The sequence below is a fragment of the Lissotriton helveticus genome, chromosome 4_1, assembly GCF_964261635.1.
Source record: "Lissotriton helveticus chromosome 4_1, aLisHel1.1, whole genome shotgun sequence".
NCBI classification, from domain to species: Eukaryota; Metazoa; Chordata; class Amphibia; order Caudata; family Salamandridae; genus Lissotriton; species Lissotriton helveticus.
This window is the reverse complement of record NC_136063.1, coordinates 168,104,716-168,124,540: the sequence shown is the minus strand read 5'-3', so window position 1 is coordinate 168,124,540 and position 19,825 is coordinate 168,104,716. Positions and strand designations below refer to the sequence as shown.

Sequence of the window (19,825 nt, the reverse complement as noted above, 5' to 3'; positions counted from 1 at the left end):
ATCGGCCGTGCGGGACTTATACTCCACACCTGACGGAGCCCCACAATTGACCATCTCTAGGCGTGCAACAGTAAACACTGGCGCTGGCGCAGAGCCGTGAGCGGCGCTAATAATCACAGGATCAACGTGACTCCCACCCGTCGGAGGGGCAACAATGGCGTCCAGCTTCAGTCCAAGCCCTCTGACTCCTCCCACCCAGGCAGCATGGAGGGAGCCAAGAGCAACAAAGAGGTCCCGAACCGTGGGCTCCATCATGTGTTTCTGGGCCAATCTCTGTCTCTCGGGATGCAGCTCCTCACTCAGAACGGCATCAGAAGCCCGGTCAATTGTAGCTGGTAGAAGAGCCGTGGTAGATCCACTAGGTACATGTAGAAGTGGTCGGAGTCTAATATTTTTAGAGTAACAAATACCTCGAAAAATCACAATTCTTTAGGAGGTAACTTAACTTGTATCTAAACCATAAATGTCACTCTAAATAGAACAGGTTCATACATTCGGTGCATATTTTTATTTTTGCACATCTTGAAAGAGTTAAATATAAATTGATCAAATTCAAAGCATTAGAATTGAAAACATTGCAATTACTTCATTGGCAATATAATTCAATTAAAGAAAAGAAAGCACATTTGAATAAAGTAAATACATTCAAATATGTCAACGCGCTCACAGTGCACAGAAAGGAAAGTGTTTAGAGGGGATGGGTGTGTAGGGGTAGAAGTGGGGACCGGGTAAAGGTGGTGTGACTATGTTGTAATCACAGTGAAAGTCAAAATGCAGCCTTTACAGTCTGTATACAGATCAATGGGTTCCAAGAGACTCTTAAGCACAGGATCTGTAACCATCCATTATTTAGTCCTATGCTTAGAAAGGTACAGAGTATAGGTTGTCGACGTTTTGACCCCTGCAGGAAAGGGTTGTTCAAAACCTCAGGCTGGGGTCTTCATCAGGACACGTAGTAAAGCAGGAGCGCCTATAAGCAATGTGATAGTAATGAATGTATCTGTCACTACCGTAAACAATTAGTGCACTCGAACTGAAGTGAAAAATTACATACTTTGTGTGGGGCCCGGATTGGGCCTCGAGCTTGGGACCTTCCAGGGTTCCTATGTTGTATGTTATGGCCTGTGAATTGTGTAAAAGGATCATAATTACAATGGGCTGTCCAACATGTGGACAGGTCGCCAGTGTAAAACAAAAACAAATTAAAACCGAGGGAGCACTTACTGGGAAGTTAGCAATTTCCGATTAAGTTTCGTTCGAGTCTGTGGCCAGCTGGGTGTGCCGGTCCGTGGAGAAATCCGTTATTTTTCTAAAAAATGAAATGTTAAACACGGATCAGTCTAAGTATAGGAGAAAGAAGTAATTAACCGCCAGTGACACACTGTAGGTGATGGGCACGTACGTGGCAGTGTGCATGCATAAGATAAGGTGGACCTGAGAGGCTGGTTTTGAAAATCACAGCTTGTGTAGCTATAGCTTGAGATAATGTGCGGGGCATTATGCTTATAAGCCGTTAGGAAAATGCCCAGGCACGCCCTGGGTGCTGGGCATGAAAACGGCAGCAATCAAGCATCCGATGCAATTAAACGTTCTCAGCCGGTATATAACGCACAACCGGTATTGGGCGTCACTCTAGGTGAAATCAGATAAATGCCGGAAGAAATGTTCGGGTTGTGCGTAGAAATCCCGACCATTTCGAAAGGGCAGAGTGACCTGCGACAGAATCACTCGTCGCTTATCAGAATATCAAAAATGTCAAAAGCATCCGATGCAGTTAAACGTTATCAGCCGATATATAACGCACAACCGGTATTAGGCATCACTCTAAGTAAAATCAGATAAATGCCGGAAGAAATGTTCGGGTTGTGCGTAGAAATACCGACCATTTCAAAAAGGCAGAGTGACCTGAGACTGAATCACTCGTAGCTTATCAGAATATCAATAATGTCAAAACTTAAAAAGACTGTTTGGGTAGGACGAGTAAGATAGTCTGACTCTGTCCAGACGCCAGAGAACGGGGAAATGCGGGGAAAAGCGTCAACGTCTCACCTAATCAATAGTAGGACATGCCTGTCTCATCCGACTCCTCCGGCTGTCAGCGGCAATCTGAGCCGCCTCGAGGTGCCGGCGCTAAATGCTGCTCGGGGGCTCGCCAGTGCGCGGCCAATCACAGTGGAGTAATCCCAGGGAGCAGGGAAAAAGGGTCGCTATTTTCTCCTAAGGCCACACCGCAAAGGGGATGAGAGTAGGACGCCAAGCGTTTGGTTATTTCTAGTAGATTAGGTTATAGGATGTGGGAAAATGGCACTTAGTCATTCATAATGAGGTGGCGATCTGTGTTGAAAGTGCTCATGTTCAAACCTAGATGGAAATGGTTCCCAAAAGTAGTACACTTAATCAATTAAAGTGTAGGCGCTATTCACGGTATGCATTTCTCGGTGGACAACCAGGTTATGATAAACTGAACCCCAACAACATTGCATCATTAACACAACATTATAAGTGTACGCCCATGCGCCTGGCCCAGCTGTTAAATTACTAAAAATCTGCAAAGCTGATGCAGCACGTTATTAAGCACAAACATCAAAGTTATTCAGTAGTGTAAGGAAAATGTAAAAAAAGTATTCATCCGAAAGGCAGCTGTAGCACGTTAAAGAACACAAACATCAAGTCATAATTGGTAAGCAGTGTAAGAATATTTATACACCGTACTTTCTGGATCAAGCCTAATACTATGGTTCTTAAAGTTGAGCAGGGCTATGGTAGGATAACGTTGTAAAGTGGCTCATTGTCTCGATGAGTCAAAGGTGGGCTGGAGTGGCCCCCAGTTCATCAAACCCGGGACATGATCTGGTAGTGTGCTTTAAAGTGTGTGAAAGAGCCTCATGGATCAATCTGGATCTAAGAGTGCCATCTGAGAGAATGTTGTTTCCAGTTCATTTAAGCCATGCTGGACAGAGTTGAAAGATTGCATCCATTTACACTCCCGTACATTCAGGATGGAATTGAGATTACCACCCCGTGGGCCCAGTGTAACTTTTTCAATAACCACCTACTTGAGGGACTCTGGTGTATGTGTGTGTTCTTGAAAATGTTCTACCAGGGGGGCTCCCGGTGTTTTACATCTTATCCTGCTGCAGTGCTGTAGCACCCGGTTCTTGATTTTCTGTTTGGTTTGGCCTATATAGATCATTCCGCAGGGGCAAAAAATTGCATAAATGACTCCATGGGTGTTGCAATTCGTGAAGGACTTCAGAGTTACAGTCAAATTATTGTGTGTTACAGTTCCACTAAGCAGGGGCCATCATTATCCTCAATAAATAAGGGCAAGCCGCCATAGCCACCATGAACGTGCACAGACCACGCAGTCTCTGATGCCTTGTGCGAGGCGCTGGCAAAAGTGGCGCTGTGTGACACAGGAGACTGTTTCAGTTGTGAACCCTCCAAGCGCGTGTAAATCAGCAACCTCTGCTGCACTGACAACTGGAGAAGCAGGGTTCACAGGTCTGTTCCAATTCCGACATGAACGGTGGTGCCGTGCCCAGCCCAATATGGCGGCCCCTTTCTCCACCGATCCACACCAGCAGGATCAAAAACAGGATAAAATCGTGCGGGCTCGCAACGAGGGATTCCTGAAGTATGTCAGCCGTGGCCGGGACAGCGCTCTCACCCCACCTCCACCAGCGCGGGTACTGTGTCGTCCCCCGCAGTTCCGTCCGGCAATCGACCCGGCCCACACAGCCACGTCCTCAATTAGCAGCGGTAGCCGGCGCCGACCTCCAGCATCTCCGCACGCAGCCCGACTCCGTCATGGCCGGGCAGTGAGGAGTCCAAGACGGGTTCCCGATTATGCCAGGACACCGGAGTTGCCGTCAATCATGCCCCAGATCATCCGGTGTCAGATCGTGTCGTCCACGAGCCTGTGCGAGCGGGAGCAGGTAGGATTTAGACAGGATTAACGGTGCAGGCAGCAGAGCTCGCTGTCTAAGCGGCCATCTCGCTGCCCGGCCAGCCACGCCCCCTAAGGACTCATTTTAATAGTAATTTAAAATCTGACTTAATGGTCATGTCGGATTTGATATCACTATTTTTGAAATGGCACTTTTAGAAAGTTATAATTTCTCTGCGAAACCCAAAAGAGCCTTTCTGCCAGTGTCTAGTGTCACCTGTCGGTTGAATGGGTCCCCTGGATTGCTCCCAGACACTGTGCAAAAGGCTTGAGTGTGGAGAGGTGTTTTTCCCCCTAGAGCCTTCTGGGGCTTCAACGGATGCCTCACCTGTCATCCTACCATATCATTGGTAGATATAGCTCATATCTAGGCCTGCCTTCCTTTGTCTTCCTTGTCAGTTTGCCTCAAAACCCAGTGGGAGGAGGGAGCTGACCCAGAACTGGTTTGGAGTCGCTTCAAGGGAGGGTTGGCCCCTTTCAATTTCCACACCTCTGGGTTGCACAGGGAGGTCTGACCAGAGGAAGAAGGGTTCTGCCATGTTGGTTTTAGGGTAGGATACAGCGAAATAGTTTTCACAGTACAACACACAGAAAGTGGTGCAAAAGTGTGGAGGGTTACTTTTGAGAACTTTACTCCATTAGTTAGGAAGTGACCAAGAGTTTTCTCCTACCAACAGGATGTCACATGGCATGAATGTGGCAGCCACATAACCGTTCCCAGAACACTCATGGATCTTTGGAGAATCAGAAGCAATTCTGCACTGCTGTCTGAAAAACCTGAAGGAAGACTGGACCTGCTTGCCCTGAACCTAGGACCCCAGAAGTGAATCCAAGAGTCAGTTGGCTGACCTCTTGTTTGAGCTACAGGGTTGTTGGCACAACGCTTCTCTCCCTGCAACTGCGTGGCTGACCATTTCCAACTGGACCCGCCATTAACCCTGCTGCTGGCTTCTGTTGGATTGAGTCCTAACCCAGAGTGATGCATCTCAGGTCCTGGACACTCTGTCTGTGTTAGAGTACGTTAGAAACTGTTTGCCAACTTTCTGCCTGGAAACAGGGATCACAGTCAAAGCTGCAGCCATCAAAGTAGAATCGCTGGTTGGCCTCCGCTTGATGGTTTGCCCTGTTGTAGGAGATCTTCCAGAAATGTTTCTAAGTCCGAACATAGAAGGTTTCATGGGGACCGTGCTGAGCATCAACCTGTGAACGATGAGGCCACTCTGGCTACAGACTTAAGACTTCGTTCACACAGAGATTTCCGCCCTTTGTCTACGACTGCACCAGGAACCCACTTTTTTGAGAAACTCCCGATCCAGCTTGCCCCCGATGACTCTTAGAGAACCACTTTTTATGCAAAGATGTTTCTAACGTAGGAGAAACAATTTCCACAGGGAGGAACTTGGTACCTGCATCCAACTCCCAATCTATAGTGGATGGCCTTAACCTTTTACTTTAACCCAGTCTAGCGTGAGTAGGGACCTGTAGTTGGTGCTTTATGATTTTTGGTGCTATTTTGAATTCAAACTTAAAAAAATCATCTCTGGTTCTACTGATCGAATTCTGGTTATTTTTGTGTCATTTTATGTAATAACATGTATCCTACTTTGCTAAATGAGTTTGGGAATTTTCTTGTGTGGTGTTTCCACATTTTTACTGGTTGAGTGCTGCATAAATACTTTGTGCATATCCACTAAGTTAACCCTGAGTGCTTTGTGCCAAACTACCAGAAGGTTAAGCACAGTTTATTTATTGACATTTTTGGTTCACCCTGAGATAGACTATGATTAATAATTGAGATGGGTTCTCACCCCCCTCAACTAATACTACAATTTCATACATTGGTGTTTTACTGTGGGATTCAGTACTTTTTCATTGCCATTCAGTGATTTGTGTAAAACAAAAAATCCATTTTGATGATTTGACATCAAAATTGATTTTTGATTTTTAAAGTCTCCTTTATTTTTTAGTTGTCCATTTTTATTAAATGTTTACTACTGTCCTCATATTTTGCACCTTTGATCTTTTTTGCAGGAATGGAGGTAGATCTCAGCAACATTGAAAGCTTTACTGTGGCAGAGCTGAAGACGAAGTGTAAGGAGAGGAGGCTGAAGCAGAGGGCTCCAAGAAGCTGGAATACCATATAGCCCTCAGGCCATGTGAAAAGCCCCCTAAAGCAGTCTGCAGAACAGGAGCAAGATGGGGAGGGAGCAGAGAGTGAAAATGAGTGGCCGGAAGAAGGAGACAATGAACCTGCAGTATCTGTAGAACCAGCAGAAGAAGAGGCCCACTGGAGTGAGGTCCCCTACTTGTCCTGAGCAGGGAACAGTGTGTCTTCTCACAATCTGACCCTAGCAGAGATAGAAGACAGACAGGCAGAGAGAACCCTGTGTCCAACTGGCTACTCTAGCCATGGAGGAGAGGAAAGCTGAGACAGCAGTGAAAAGGGCCCTAGAGAAAAGGAAGAGAATAAACAGTTTTGGCTCACAAAGTGTCTCAGAAGGGACTAGATGTAAAACCCAGAAGAGTTACAGAGTCCAGTGCAGACGATGGCAGCAATACAGAGGTACCTAGCAGAGGTAAAAGGGTACATAGCTCAATGACCTGGTGCCTAGCCTTGGTCATTGACAAGTTATTTGAAGTCTATGAGGTGCCTTAGAAATGCACATAGACTCAGAGGAGGGTGTGGGGGCTAGTTTCTGGAAGCATATGCCCACTTCAGGGAGGGATATCCTACTGGCCCTGGCCAAAGGTACAGGATGAAGTATGGACCCGTGAAGGAAGGCTCGTTGGAAAGTATGGCCTACCCCCAGAGAAATATCTCTTGAGGTTTACTGATGTCCAGAAGCTGTCTAACCAGTCCTGAGTAGATTTTGTGGACTACTTCTGGATAACCATTGGGGAGTTGGGTCCAGAGTAGCAAAGTGTATGACTATGATGGGCTGTACTATCTATTTATGGGATGTTTCGTAGTTGTGTTGCAGAGCTGTGCCAACACCTGATTGATTCAAAGCTCACTGTACCAAGCAAGCTTGTGAAGGAAGCAGATCTCTGGATCTGTACCAGAGAGTCAAAGAGGGTCACCAGACGGGTGGGAACGGTCTTGACCAGAAGGAGAGGGAGACAAAGAGAAACCAAAGGAGTTCTCTAAAGGCCCCCAAAAGAGTTTTCAGGAGAAACTATCCTAGTCCAGTCCTGAGTAGAAGAAGGGTCGATTTAATGACAAGTCACGTGGCTACTTTTGGCCGAAGTGTCATAAATGTTATCAGAATTGGCACTTTAATTGGGGTGTCATCTGTCCCTGCATGAATCAGCCCCCCACTGGTGGGCCTACCCCAGGAATGGCCAGTGCAGTGCTGGGGGTGGAGATTGCTGCTGTTAGTTATCGGGGGAGCACAGAGGTTAGTCTAGTATCCCTGGATGACAAGGAGGTGGTGCCTAAGGCTTACATGCCTGACAATTCTAAAAAATATAGGCATTGGGTTGAGGGTGGCTTTGAGAGACACAGGGCCTAGTATGACTACTGTTAGGTGTCATCTGGTGGTCCTCAGAGCAGGTAATTCCTGCAATAGTCCCCCAGGTTGTGACTGCAATCAGGTACTTTAAAGGTAGCTGTGAGTCCCAGCAATGCCTGTTAACAGTCTGTTAGGGTATTACATAGAGCACACTGTCTGGAAAGATGTGGCGCTTAGGTCTCACTTGGAGATTTTGGGATTTCCTGAGGTAGGTGTGCCTGGTCATGTTGTCTATGGCAGCCTGTCTGGGGATTCAGATGGACCCGAGCCTAAAAAAGTAGCCCAGGTGCCTGCCCGTAAGAAGAAGTGCAAGGGATGTGAGAAAACCAACCTAAAGGTTCCCACGGTCCGAAAAGAGGCAGATCCTGAGGGTGATGCCCCAGAACCTATAGGGAAAGACATTGCTCCCCTGGCAGGCTTACCTGGGTTAGTTGGGTTGCAAATTTAGGGTGGGCTGTCCCAGACAGAGTTCTGCCAAGTGTAGAGGGTGCCCCCTGCACTTGAGGGCCTATGGCAGCAGGCCGAAGCCCAACATTGCACCCCACACCATAACCCCAGCAACACCTGCGTTTAGCCCCTCTTTTTCTGGGAGAATAGCCTTCTGTATAGTGAGCCTAATGTCCTTGAGTCAGGGTCAACCCATGTTTTGGTAGTCTCCAGTGCGGGCAGGCCTTCCTACTGGGATGGCTCACGTTCTCTCTCTGGCCAAACATCTTTGGCAGTCCAAAACCTTTGACTGACTGGTCACCCACTTTTACTGGCCCCAGATGAGGATGCAGTATTTTCTGTGTACCAAAGAATCGGAATAAACTTTAATATATTTTGTGTTATCAAACTTTTTGGCTAATTTTGTGTCATAACTTTTGGCAGATTTGTTAAGGTAGCGTGCTCCACTTCCGTATTGTACATTATATCTGGTAATTACTTTGTAATTCCCATCTTTCACACTTTGTTGCAGCAGGAGTGTTATCTGTGTTAGCACCCACCTACTATTTTCATTTGTAAATTGCTATACACTTAGGGTGGGTTTGTGCGGGTTGGTTTTTGCCACTGCTATGATCTGTAATTGCCATCTGAGAATGGCATTAATGCTTGGTGAAGGCAATTATACAGGCACCAGTCCCAAGTAATTCTGCAGATAAGACTGAGCCCTGGATGCAGTTTCTTACGAAAACTGCTGCATTCTTGTTGAATGTTGACACTATTTTGAGGACTTCAACAGTGCGGTTGCATCATCAAAGGCATTTCAGTGTTTTATCATAACGGTTGATGCCAGTCTCAGTACATCATAGGGTTCTTGTCATACAATGAAGGTTACCTAGAGGAGACAATCGTGTATGCCTCAAGAACCCTTAGAACTGCATAACAGAATTAATCTGTAATTAAAACAATGATAATTTAGCCTTTTCATAGACCACCACAAATGTTAACAGTTGTTTGGGGCAGTAGTTTTCATCCTTCAAATGGATCACAGGAATCTTTTACATATTTTCTCTGCAGAAAAACAGATTAAATGTTCAATAAGGATTGTAAGATTCGTTTGTTTCAGTTTCAATTTCACTTACTCTATATTAAATTATTTCTCAGATTATCATAAAAGACATCAACGGTTTATAACAGAAACAAATAAAACAGTCAAATATTTAAATATTTTTAAATGCATCAATAGAAATAAAATACATACCAGGCATGAAGCCATAGAAAAGACATATTCTTAAAACGTGGACTAAGATACTACATGATAAAATTAGAATAAGCAATCACATAGGCTAGGACATAAGGTACAAGTAGAATTGAGCGATCATTGTTTAAAGTAACATTGCCTTTCTCACACGTCAAAATGCCCCTCAAAAAACAGCCAACCAACTAACAATTATGCAGCAGAGACAATAGAAATGTCCTGGTGCACGGGAGCTAAAAATTACAAATGAAACCAAAGTACAATAGGTTCTGGTTTGATTGCTCATCACACAGGCAAATACAGATATAATTTGGAGCGTATTTCCCTAGGGGGGAACACAACATCTAGCGTATCGTTCCTAACCTAAAATGAGTCAGTAAGTTGCGTTTGTACACGTTCTGCTCAAATAATAAGTATGGGCCGATCACAGCTGTCATCTGAACCAAACAATAATCGCTTACAGATAGCTTCACCACTTCCACAGCCTCCCTAGAGGCCAATCTGTGTGCAGAAAAGTATTCATTGGTCCAGCTTTTGTCTTTCTTACTGATACTTTCGAGTTTCTCAAACAAGTGTGCACAACCCAGAGCCAAGGTGGTATCTCTTATATACTTTAGCCACGGAATGTTCAAGCCATCGTCGCAGGAGAGACAATCTCGAACAACTGCATGGTTGAGCTCAGCTTCCTTATTTGAACAAATGGAACACAAAAGGGCTACGGGAGCAGCACCAATGAGGACCTGAATATACTCAAGGCCTAGTTCTTGGTGTAAGGGGAAGTGAGGTGTCAAGAGAGAAACCCCCAACAAGTAGCGACATTTCCTTGATTTGGATGACATTGACAACCCTGTAACCCCATACCCATACCCCAATGCAATACGTCATGGTTGGGAGGTATTTCCTTTTATAGATTTCTATTAATGGGGCCAATGGCTTTCTACCAATGCAAGCAGCCTGAGAGAAAATGGTGCTGACCGCACGAGATACTTGAGTTAATCTATTTCTGAAACAAACCAAACCATTTGTAAGCATCATCAAATTCCAAACCAAGTTAAGGAAAAGAGGATACCCTATCTAATTTTTTCCCTCCAATCTATTTGGATACTTGTTTTGGTATTCCTGGGACCGCACACCATTACAAACATTTTGAAGTAATTTGTGTCCAAGTCAAGAAACTTCATGAATTTCACAAAGGTGCTGAGCAATATCTTCAAAACGTTCGCCACTCTAGCAAGAAGCACCGCTTAATCCGCATGTAATAAGGCGGGCACAGCTTTTTTCTCTACGAGCTGTACATCTTCCCCAGCAACATCTAGTGAGGATGGGGGCACGTGCGCAAACTTGGCATACTCCTCGATTTACTTTAAATGGCGAAGTACACTCTCCGGCCTCTCCGAATCCTACTGAGGCTTGCAGTGTAGAAGTCTAAGGAAGAACACCAGGTCTGCCTCAAGACCCATAAATTCAAGGATTGCCCACAATTACAAACTATTTACGCCATCAAAGACGCTCTATAGGTCTATAAATGCAAGATGGATTGGGATGCCCCTTGCATATTTATATTTGGCCACGATAAGATGTACGTTCAAACACTGCTCAATAGTAGCTAGGCCCTTCCGGAAACCATATTGAACCCGCGATATGATGTTATTCTCTCTTGTCAACAATAAATGTCAATCTATGACCACTGTACCAATTATTTTAGTTCTCCAGTCACGCAGAAATATTGGTCGGTAGCACCAAGGATCATTGGCATTGCCCTTTTTAGATCTCGCTGAGCCAATGCGCATGCATTGTTGGTTATCGCTGAGCCAATGCGCATGCATTGCTCTGCGAGAGTTAAGTAGGGGCTCTCAAAAATGCTCCCAAAGTCTGCAGGCGGATCGGGCACAGTGCATTTGCGCCGGGCACGCGTACCATTTGTCCGCCTGCAGACTTTGGGAGGACTTTGGTGGCCGCTTTGATGTTCCCAGCCACTTCACACGCGCCACGCTCCGCCTCTGCTGCCATATGGACACTCATTCAGATTACCATGCTTCAGCACACCCCCTTCACCTCCCATCCCCCTTATGCTCTGCATCCCAGACACAAACACACACACACAGGCGCACCCATGTGCTTCACAGCTCTTTACAACAGAATTGACTTGGTAACTTTTTTTTTTACTCATTGTTAAAGCACCCACATCTCCACTCGACATTACTCCCTCTCCAATGTCCCTCCCACCCTTCCTTTGACCTCCGCTTTTCTTTTAACTTTCGGCGCGAGTTCTCAGAGGCTCCTCTCTGCCCCTTCCTTTAATGGCCCTCCCCCTGCACAGAGTGCGCATCGCTTGTTGTTTGTGTCACCAGTATTCTTTTCCCATTCTTGTGGACTGCACTCATTTTGGGGGGCGTGTGGCGTGTACCTCTTTACTGAAGAATACCTCCTGTTCCTCCGCCTGCGGCATGTTTTTTGCACCTCACTCATCCTGTAGGTAATGTTCCCCCCTTTTCTCTTACATGTGTCCTAGCCCACTCTCCTGGTGTATGTGGCTTGCCCCCTATCCTGGAACTTTTGACCTGCCCCCTCTCCCGAAGTACGAGATGTGCACACTTCTGTTGCATGTGGCCTGCACCCCTCTTTCTCGTACATGTGGACTGCTCCCGCCTGGCGGTGGCAGAGAGAGGGGGTGGGGACGAGCCGCGCTGACAGGCCGCAGCTTCCTAGCTTTCTTGAAGTGCTGCAGAACCGGTTTCTAAACCCAAGCAATCCTTGACAACAATTGACGACGCAACATCCAGCAGCTCTGTTGTGTAAACACACCTTTGTTGCGTGAAGGGGCCAGACCCGCTGAACATTGGGCACCAAAGGCAGCTAGTATTGTTTGCAGCGCCGTGCACGCGATAACATTTATTTAGTTGCATATGAGGCAACATGAACATAGGAAGAGTGTGCACTTTTTGTCTTGCGACCTCATCATACTTTTCATCGACATATTACTCGATGATCGAACAGACGTGTTTATATGTGACTGAAGTGGTTAATTTAGTAATTTAGCCATTTACATTCTTCATACCATGAGTTGAAACAGACATACAATTTGCATTTAACGTTTTTTTTATTATTGTGCTCCTTTTATTTTTGTATGCGGTGATCCCCAACAAAAAAGGCAGTGCTCAGTTTTGACGTGGTTTTCTTCTATTTTTGGAGCCTAAAAAGAGCGCAGTGCCTAGTTTGGCGGCGGGTCTGCCCTGCTGTTGAATAGTCTGGTTGTTGGGTGGACTATTCTAAACATTTTGATGAGACTTTTCGGGGATGTCGTGTAAACATTTTGTATGATGACATTAAAACAGACAAACGCAACACACGCATCAGGTAAATAAATAACGATTTATTTCCAAACAAATTTGTTCAACTCTCTTTTCAATCGAAAGAAATTATTTTCATCCAGATCGTCCAAAATGTAGTTCAAGCAAAATAAGTCTGGCCTGAAAAACGTTCTCGATTATTTACCCATGAGTGATCCTTTCGCTTTACAATGGTCGTTTGTAAAATTATAGACATTTAATTTTTTTAAAGTGGTTAGCGAGGCAAAAAAAACATATTTCGAAACCCCATAATTTAGACAAGTACCTCGGTTTTATCTGTTCTTCACCATTGAGTGAAACTTTTTCTGGCATTTGCAGTTTACATTTTTCAGAACAATATTAACTTTCAGGCTAGGGCGCGGTGTTTCTCACATGCTTTTGATTTGTAATACACAGTGCTGGAGTGGCGGTTTGGGGTCGCATAGGGAGCTCTGTGGTGGGCAGAGTGCGATAAAACGTCTTCTCTGAGCCCGTGTGAGGCTCTCGGAGCTGGCTGCCCTTCTGGAAGTCATTGGCAGGCAAGAGCTCCCTGGCCACAAATTTAACTTGGCCCTTCACGGCCTCAGCTCGGTCCCTGTCAGCAGCAGGCCAACGAGAGGGAGACAAATTGTGCCTCACTGGCTCCATCTGCGAGGAATTAGACTTTTAATTAGAGAAAGGCCAGTTTAAAGACCTCATTAACTAATCATACTTAGTTCTTACTGCTTTTGGGTTTGCTCGAGGCCTTTCTTCACTTTGCTGCGGCCTCAGTGTATGCTATTAATACAGTTTAATGTTTAATGTTCTTGTTCCCAAGGACGGTTGTGAACATAGTGAACCATTTGGCAAAAGGAGTACCTTGATTATTGATGCAGCGAAACCGCAGTGCCGCTGCAAAAATAAATGGAGAAAAATTAACACAGTCATACAATGCTGTAATGTGGCACCGAAGAGTAACTTGATGCAAATTAGCATCACCATAAAATGTATCTACTGTCCCCTAAATACACGGGATAAGAACAAATAAGAAAGAAACAAAACAACATCACCCATGTAATATTGACCTAAGCGACACTTTGGTGCAAATTAGCACCATCCACATATTTTATATACCCCCCCTCGCCCCCCCCCCCCCCCCCCCCCCCCCCTGTAATGTCCGCGGAGCAACACATTAGAGCTTGGACAAAATAACACTTATGTCAGTGGTTCCCAAAGTGTGCATCGCCGCACCCCGGTGCGCCGTGATGAAAAGCCAGGGGCACCACGCCGCCGCGCAGGATGTGGCTCGTGGAAATTGCAGCCGAAATTCCTCCCTCTCCTTTGTTCACACCCTATGCATTCGCAAAGCACAGTCTTAAACCTCAACTTGTTATCATCATCTCTCCATCCATCTTTAACTCCTTTCAATATTGCAATGCAGTGAGCAGGGTTTGCCTCGTTGTTCAAGGAATTTGGTATTGTGCTGCATATAAATAAATGAAATGAAAGTAAGGAAAACAAAATAAAAGCTGGAGGAACGATGCAACAGCAAGGTAACACCAAGCTGCTGTTGCACCGATTCTGAACGCTGATCGCTCACAGTAAGTCATGGCTAGTTGCCTAGGTCAATGATTTCATTTTTTATTACATAATGTAAGAACAAACAGTACGTTTCTGGGGATTATCTTGTTCACTTGATGGGTTTTTCCGAAATCTAATGCTGTGATGCCAACCGGAATACATTTAACGCTTTGAACTCTGTGCGACTCCACCGGCCACCTACAGATTTTCTGGTTCATGAATATTCAAGAAAGGTATTAATTACAGGGCCTTGGCTTCATTAGAATAATATCAGTAGTAGGAAGGAAAGTTTATAAGCAATATGTAATTAGAGCACGAATTACATCAGAGAAACTAACATCGAGAAAGCTGGACAGACCGGACTAAAACTAGGGATGTGCGGAATTAATGTAATTTGCTTTTGCATATTTATGCCAAATGACAAAATTGTGCATAATTATGTGAAATGCAAATTCATCATTTCGTGCTAAACTTTAGCGCATAATGTAATTTAGCGCGGAATGTGACATTGAGTCAATTTTTGACAAGAAGCTACATTTTGCGCTAAAAATAGTGTAAAGAAACAAAAGCAACATGAACCAGAGCTCTCTGCATTATGGTCCCACATGTTGGATGTAAACTTATTGTCACATGTCGCGCTTTTGCAGTAAATATTTACTGTGAATGGTGTGTCAGTATGTGAAGTGGCATAATTTGGGGAATTTTACTTACCATGCATAATATGAAATCCCTAAAATTATGCAAATTATACCAGTGTAAATTACACTTTTCCCAGGCCTAGGAATACCACCTAAACATGCATAGTTACTAAATTTCTTGTCATGTTCTTCTAATAGTCATGGTGCATATGGGCATCAAAAGTAGGGTGTCCCGATGACTCCATGTCACCAGGCCACAACTTTCCACTTCTGGGTTTTGATTTATCATATTGCATTTTGGGAGTTGTAGTCTTGGTTCAGGTTAATTGAGCCAATTGCACCAACGAACCTGATAACAATGATGTAATAGCACAGTCCAGGAATGGAAAGTGGTGTTCCTGAGACATAAATCCGTCTGGTCGCAGGTGCTGTTCATCTTTGATAATACTGTGCTTGCATCAGGGGCGTAACACAGGCCCCCGCAGCCCACGCGGTGCGGGGGGGCCCCCTACCTCCAAGGGGCCCCCTCGGCACTGAACTCTGGCGAGAGAGCTCCTGATTGAGCCTGGAGGGGGCCCCCCTATAAGTACCGTGCAGGGAGGTCCCCTCACTTTTCGTTACGCCAGTGGCTTGCATCCTGCTTGGACCTCTACTAAGCCCACTTGTTTAAACACCAATGTGTGCGCTTCCCCGTGGACACTGCCTCTACTTCTCAATGCAGAACAAAAATGCATGTTATTGTTAAGAGTATTATGGGTATGTAAGTCTTACAATAGTCCATCCGTAATGCAGGCCAGTGTCTTCAATTATCTTTTTGAGAGACTATACAGTTTTGGACCTGTCCCACTTGTTCTCTGTACCCAGCCCACTTAAAAAACTGGGTAAATGGGATCTGGTGAGCCATCTTGGGCTCATTCGAGCCCACCCCACGTAAATTTCTTGTAACGCAGCAGAGCTCCTTGAACCTTTGGTTACTTTTAGTGGGAGTGCTTTATGCTACTCTATGATTGTGTTGTATGCATTGAGATGTACTTTATAAGTTCTTTGTGATTGCAAATAAGGTTTTATGGTGATGGCTACTCTCTGAATCCTTCATCACGTCTAGGCTTGATTCTTCATGTAGACCAGTGGTTCCCAAAGTGTGCGCCACGGCACCCCAGTGCGCCGGTAAAAAAATGGTGGGGAGCCACAGCCAACTGCCAATTAGGTCAAGGGAGCCACGGGTCAAAAAAGTTTGTGAACCACTGACTTATGTAATAGTTGCTAAGTAAATAGTACCTATGTGTTGTTTAGCAGAATTTGTGACTATCAAAATTAATCTAAGCTACCATAACAAAAGTGAAATAGAGCAAAATAGCAGACCATAAATATGTAATCGGGTAAGTGTTCCTATGCATGTAACCAACACACACACACACACACACACACACAAGATTCAAGGTGCGCTGAAATATAATCACAAAAGGTAGTGGAAACGCCGTAAATCACATCAGCGTTTCTTGGAGCTGTGCATCTGTGTGTAAATACGGAATAGTAGAGTAATGTGAGGGCTCTTATAACCGTGGTGGCGTGATCAGGCGATGCAACACTTGTCTAATTAAGATTCTAGGTCACCGTTGGACCCTATCATGCAGCAAGTGGAGGGAGGTAGGATTCCTGAGCAGAGGGTCGCTTTCCGAGGGACTGCCGCCCGTTTATTTTTCTACCCAAGTGTCATTTTTGACTACAGTCCTACAAAAAGAAAAAAATAAACATGTGAAGTGCAGATTTTGTAAACTGTACCTAATTTCGCCCACATCTGTGTCCAATTGTTGTCTGCTTTCGCATTCTTGAGCACAAATTAATTTTTCTTGCGCCACCATGTGGATTCAGCTGACCAGCGTAAGTGAGGATTAGTTGTTCTAGAGTTATTTCGATTAAAAAGTCATCTTTTTTAATTAGGCAAACTCGGACCACATGTTCTACGTGATCCACCGGACACAAAGGAAACGTGTGTAGGACACACATCGAAAATAAGGTTGACATCGCAAGCACATGTGTAGCTACGCACAAAACCTGCCCACGAGCATGCATTTATAATTCAGCATATGACCGCATATTGACCGCTCGTGTTGCATATGTACCTATAACTTCACGATACATGTAAATGTGACTGAAACGCCTTTGAGGATGTATGCAAGGCAGTGACTCAAAGAATCTTAACAGAACTTGAGGAAATAACAACTGCCGAATTAGCGTAAAACAACAATCTAACACGATTGACAGCAATAGATAACTAGAGAAACATGACGACATGCAGGTTTGTGAGAGTATATCAGGAGCTGGTATGAGGTTCTGCCACAAGGCCAACTTAATAAAACTACAAACACATATATGAATATGTATTTGCGTATTAATAATATACCTTTGTACTTAAATGTGCACGCATAGGGGCACATATGTAGCTACCATACTTGAATGCATGCTTACACACACACACTCACACTCGTAGACGTGCAACCATAAATAGACATCCCTCTACACCACTACTACCCGTCCTCCCCCACTCAACACCTATACTACTACTCCACCCCTCTATTACCCCTCCACATCCTCTCTACTAACACTCTACCCCTCTTCACCACTTCTACCCCTCTTCTACACTTCTACCCCTCTTCTACACCTCTAACCCTCTTCCACCCTTCTACACCTCTTCAACACTACTTCTACCCTTTTACTTGCCCCTCTACACCTTTTCTAAAACAAGTTACCCCTTTGCTACACCTCTACCACTCCTCTACCCCTCTGCTTTCACGGTCGTGATTAATAGAATCCGATCTGAGGTTGACAGGGGACACTCCTCGCTGCTAGTGTTATTAGATCTCACAGCAGCGTTTGACACCCTGTCCCCGTCAATACTGATCTCCAGGCTCAAGGATATCGGAGTAGGGGGCTCTGCCCTTAGTCTACTCTCCTCCTTCCTCCATCATAGTGAGCAGAGAGTTAAAATGGGCAACTTCCTCTCCGATTCTCAAGAAGTGCAATGTGGGGTTCCTCAGGGCCCTTCATTGAGTCCTTTATTATTCAACATCTATGTTACCCCACTTGTCAAGGTGATAAGATCCTTTGGTCTAGACGTGCTATCGTATGCCGACGACATTCAGATCTTGGTATCTATCACTCAGCCGGCCAGTGAGATTGCCCTAAGTTTAGAGCCTGTATGGAAGCAATCTCCCAATGGATGGTGCGTAATTTTTTTTAACTAAACAGCGAAAAGACCGAAATTATGGTCTTTGGAGGGAGCCAAGATCTTTGGTCTAAGGACTGGTGGCCACCGTCCCTGGGAGAATGTCCTCGCCCTACTCTTACTGCCAGGAACCTTGGTGTCTTAATTGACCCTGCCTTATCTTTTGACTCTCAGGTAAACAGGACGGTGTCAACCTGTTGCGGCATTATTAGAATTCTTAGGAAGACTGCCCCCTACCTGTCCCCAGCTCGGAAACAAGCAACAGTTGCCTTGGTATTATCGAGGCTAGACTATTGCAATGCCCTTTATGGTGGCATTAGCAAAGCCCCCATCTACCGTCTCCAAATGGTACAGAATGCCGCGGCTAGAATGGTCTTAATTCTCCCTAGGCGAGCTTCTGTAACAATGGCCAGAAAGGACCTCCACTGGCTTCCGATTCCCTCTAAGATTTCTTTTAAACTTCTCTGCCTGGCTCACGGTGCTATTTACGGCTCAGGATCAGAAGGTATTAGGGCTCTTCTGTGTGTGTATACTCCCAGTAGAACCCTCCGGTCATCATCAAAGAACATGCTTGTGGTTTCCACGTTTGCGAAGGCAAGGTGGGGAGGCAGAGCCTTTTCTTTCTTGGCTCCTAAACTTTGGAACTCCCTCCCTTAGGAGCTCACTAGTCAATCTTCCTTGGTGGTCTTCAGGAAACACCTGAAGACCTGACTTTTTTCTCAGGCATATATGGGGCTGCGCTCCTAGTGGCTTCCTGGTTCAGTTATCTGGTATTTTGGACTTCTATGTTTGTTTGTTCTGCGCCTTGATGCCCCTTGGGGCTAAGTTTGCGCGGTATAAAAATGCTATTCCATTCCATACTACCTCTCTACCCTGCTACCCCTCTTCAACCACTTTACCCCTCTTCTAACAATTTGACACCTCTACTACCCCTCACCACCTCTTCTACAACTGTAACCCTCTTCTACACCTCTAACCCTCTTTTACCCCTCTACTACCCCACTACTCTTCTACCCCTCTTCTACTTCTATACTCTGCCACCCCTCTAACCCTCTACTACACCCTCCTACCCCTCTTCTACCCTTCTACACCTCTTCTACCCTTCTACACCGCTTCAACTCCTCTTCTAACCTTCTACCTGCCCCTCTACAGCTTGTATACACCAAATTAACCTTTTACTACACCTCCACTTCTCTACTACCTTTCTACCCTGCTACCCCTCTACAATCCACTATACACCTCTTCTAACACTTTACTACACCTCTACTATCACTCAAATCCTATTCTACACCTCTATCTCTCTTCTATCATTCTTCTACCCCTACACTTCTGCTATTCTACCACTCTTCTACAGCTCAACTCTTCTACAGCTCAACTCTTCTACCACCATAACACACCTCTACCACCCCTCTAACACTCTATATCTGAAAGAAACAGGTTAGTATTAGATTCCTTACCTTAGAATATCCCCAGGCGTCAGACTGGATCCGGAAACTTTTGCGTAACAGTACCCTTGCGCGTCGGTAGGCGTCGTCTGCGGCTCCGCGTCAGTCGTCTGCGTCGTTAGTGCCGGGATGACGTCGCCGGAGTACTTAGACGCCGCCCTCGCGCGCTGACGTCAGTTCCTATTTTTTCCGCGCCAGCAAGCGCCGATCCGGGAACAGTTTTGACTAAACTTTTCGATCTTTTTTGATCTTTTTTCGAAATTGAACGACTCCGACGGTGCCGTAGAGATGCCCGGTTCAAGCCCTGCGTCGACTGCAACCGACTGATGTCGGTTACCGACGCCCATTGCCGGTGTCTTCATTGGGTGGGGCCCAACCACGATGACAAGTCATGCCCTTAATACTGGGCCTTGACGTCGAAGGCTAGACGGGAGCGGTCCCGCAAGCGTCTCGAGCTCCGGCAGTCGGCCCCGCGCCGCTCGAGG

General features: G+C 45.5%; 1 protein-coding gene across 3 annotated transcripts in view; it reads left to right on the top strand.

Moving 5' to 3' along the window:
• RHPN1 (rhophilin Rho GTPase binding protein 1) overlaps positions 1-19,825 on the top strand; it is a 615,089-nt gene that overhangs the window by 68,721 nt on the left and 526,543 nt on the right. The window contains exon 2 of one of the 3 annotated variants that reach the window (XM_078686651.1): positions 5,981-6,512. The exons of 1 other annotated variant lie outside the window; for it this stretch is intronic. The gene's annotated coding sequence lies outside the window, so the exon portion shown is untranslated. Of the gene's footprint in view, positions 1-5,980; positions 6,526-19,825 lie in introns of all 3 variants that reach the window. One more of the 3 variants, XM_078686652.1, reaches the window with a different exon arrangement.